Genomic DNA, 3,101 nt, shown 5'->3' on the forward strand with positions numbered 1-3,101 from the left:
AAATTTTGTTTATTAAAATATATCATATGAGTTAATATGTGCATGTAGACTGTCTACACATGACTCATGCTCAAGGCTTTTTGTGTCTTTTTTTACATAATGTACTTAGTACCATATTTGATGGTAAGTAAGTACTCATGTAATATTGTTAACTCAGTCCAGATTCCTTATGGTTCATAGTAAATCTAAAAATTTAAGAAACAAAATTTGATAAAAGACAAAAATTATGTTTAATTTAATGTGGCTATTAGATAAAACAGAGATGGCTAATGGTCCTAAATCTTTGGGACAATTAACATGAGTTTTAAAATTTTTAACTGTTTTTAATGACAAGACATGCACAATCACACAATTCTGGTTAAGATGCTAACCACCTAGCCAGGCAGTGGTGGCGCACACCTGTAATCCCAGCACTTGGGAGGCAGAGGCAGGAGGATTTCTGAGTTTGAGGCCAGCCTGGTCTACAGAGTGAGTTCCAGGACAGCCAGGGCTATACAGAGAAACTCTATCTCAAAAAAAACAAAACAAAAAAAAATTGTTTTCTAATTTTTATTAACAGTAATAATAACAATAATAATGTTAAGATTAAAATATGTTGTAAGAGAATTATTTTTAAGTGGATATGGTTGTAACAAAGTTAAAAATATAAAAATTATAAAATTTAATTCTCTACAACAATGTTTCTTAAGTATTGATTTGTTTTTAGTAATGGTTAACAATAAATTAAAACAACAAGAAGGCATTGTTTAGTCTTTTACTAAATACATATTTAAAGGCTGTAATTAAACATGTTTCCCTATTGTTCGACATTGCTTTTTTTGAGTAGTGAGTGTTTGTTTTAACCATAAAAATTATGTTTAGAGCTGGGCAGTGGTGGCATATGCCTTTAATCCCAGCACTTGGAAGGCAGAGGCAGGCAGATTTCTGAGTTTGAGGCCAGCCTGGTCTACAGAGTGAGTTCCAAGACAGCCAGGGCTACACAGAGAAACCTGTTCTGAAAAACAAAACAAAAAAAAACAAAACAAATATATATATATATATATATATATATATATATGTTTAGAGTTTTGCTTATTTAGAATATTCCTATGAAATTAGATGCTTGCTAAAATACAAATATTTAAACCTGTTTGCGAAATTTTGTCTATTAGACAATCAAGTAATAACACTTCAACTATCTTTTTATTTATTTATTTATTTATTGGTTTTTCGAGACAGGGTTTCTCTGTGTAGCCCTGGCTGTCCTGGAACTCACTCTGTAGACCAGGCTGCCTTCGAACTCAGAAATCTACCTGTCTGCCTCCCAAGTGCTGGGATTAAAGGCAGGTGCCACCACTGCCCAGCTAACACTTCAACTATTGATAACAAAAATTCAAAATTAGTTAGAGTCGATCTCAAAGGATGAACAAAAGCACATGATTTTATCAACTGAATAACAACAACAAAAGGATACCCAAGAGTCCACTCCATCAAAAGACCAGGACTGTATCCAGGTACTTATGACTCAGTCCTAGACTAGAAAATTCTCATGCTTCCTTAGAACACATTCAAGTGACTCAGACAATGCTGGATGAGCCAGATATGGTGGTGCACACCTTTAATTCCAGCAACCAGGAGCCAGAGGCAGGCAGATCTCTGGCCTTGAATTCAGAGATCCACTGCCAGCCGGGCAGTGGTGGCGCATGCCTTTAATCCCAGCACTCGGGAGGCAGAGGCAGGTGGATTTCTGAGTTCGAGGCCAGCCTGGTCTACAGAGTGAGTTCCAGGACAGCCAGGGCTATACAGAGAAACCCTGTCTCGAAAAAAAAAAAAAACAAAACAAAAACAAAAAAACAGAGATCCACTGCCTCAGCCTTAAAAGCATGAATCACCAAGCCCAGCTATGTAATTTGTATAAAACAAAACAAAAGAAACAAGTTCTAGTTTTTAAATTAAGCTTTAGCGGCATTTATTCTAGCTAGAAATACCCAAAGGTTTGGGTTGACTGTTAATATCCAAAATATACAAAAGGGACAAACTTGTAATAACAGCAACATTCTTCATGTACCCTAAGTACTGATGTTTTTTGACTTAATTAGTGAAAGGATGGCGTAAACCCCATTTGTCTCCAAGCCTGATTTAGGAAAGAAGGCCATAAAGCACCAGCTCTAGGAATAGACCATAAAATCCAGAAACAGGGTCATAAAACTCCCTCCTGAAGAATAGCCTGGGGATAACCACAAAAATGGGGAAAGATCTTATCTCAGAATGGGCCATCTGCGCTGGGCAGCTCTATCTCATTCCATGGTGTAGCTGTCCAGCAGCCACGGATGAACTAGGTTACCTGAAAGGGGTGCTGGAAATGAAAAAGGACGGGGTGTGAGAGAAGGATGAAGCCAAGACAAAACTTTCTGATCAATGGTCAAAGTTTAATAGTCAGCACTGCATTTAAATATAGGGAGAGCCCACAGACCTATCCTTTGTTTCAGCTAGATTGAGTTTCGAAGCAAGCTCAGCGGGCAGTCTACTCCTGTAGGAAATTGACTCCTCTTGGGTTGTTAAGGTCCAACCCTAGCAAACCCTTAAGGTCTATTTAGCCTGCTCAAGGCTGGGGAAGGGAACACTGTGGTGAAAGGTTCATGATATGGGAATGCAGACCACGACCACTGGCCACCTGTGACCCCCTAGCACTTACCAACAAACTTTTAGATTACCTAATCCTTCTAGAGAGTTCCCCTGGTTACCTATAAGAAGGCCTGCGTGCCTTTGTCTGGGGTCACCGTTTTTTTTGGAAAATGGTTGATCCTCAAATGCTGGTTGTTTCTGCAGAATAAACGCTCTTCGTCTTTGCATAATATCTGAGTCTGGGTTCTTCCTTCAGCGATTTTCAGACTCTTTACATTAGTATCTCAAATGTCCCATAGTACAATTAGCTAGGATTTAATATTTATTTAAATAATAAACCATGTGTCATCAAATTAGCATTCATTTTATCCTGTAGGTACATTATAAATAGCAAGCAAAATTTAAATAAAGTATTCATATAGGGTAGAGAGGACCCAAAATTTCTAAATTTCTAGAGCAGACTTAATAATTTTTCTTCTTTTTTTTTTTTTTTTTTT

The sequence above is a fragment of the Mastomys coucha genome, unplaced genomic scaffold, assembly GCF_008632895.1.
Source record: "Mastomys coucha isolate ucsf_1 unplaced genomic scaffold, UCSF_Mcou_1 pScaffold12, whole genome shotgun sequence".
Classification (NCBI taxonomy): Eukaryota; Metazoa; Chordata; class Mammalia; order Rodentia; family Muridae; genus Mastomys; species Mastomys coucha.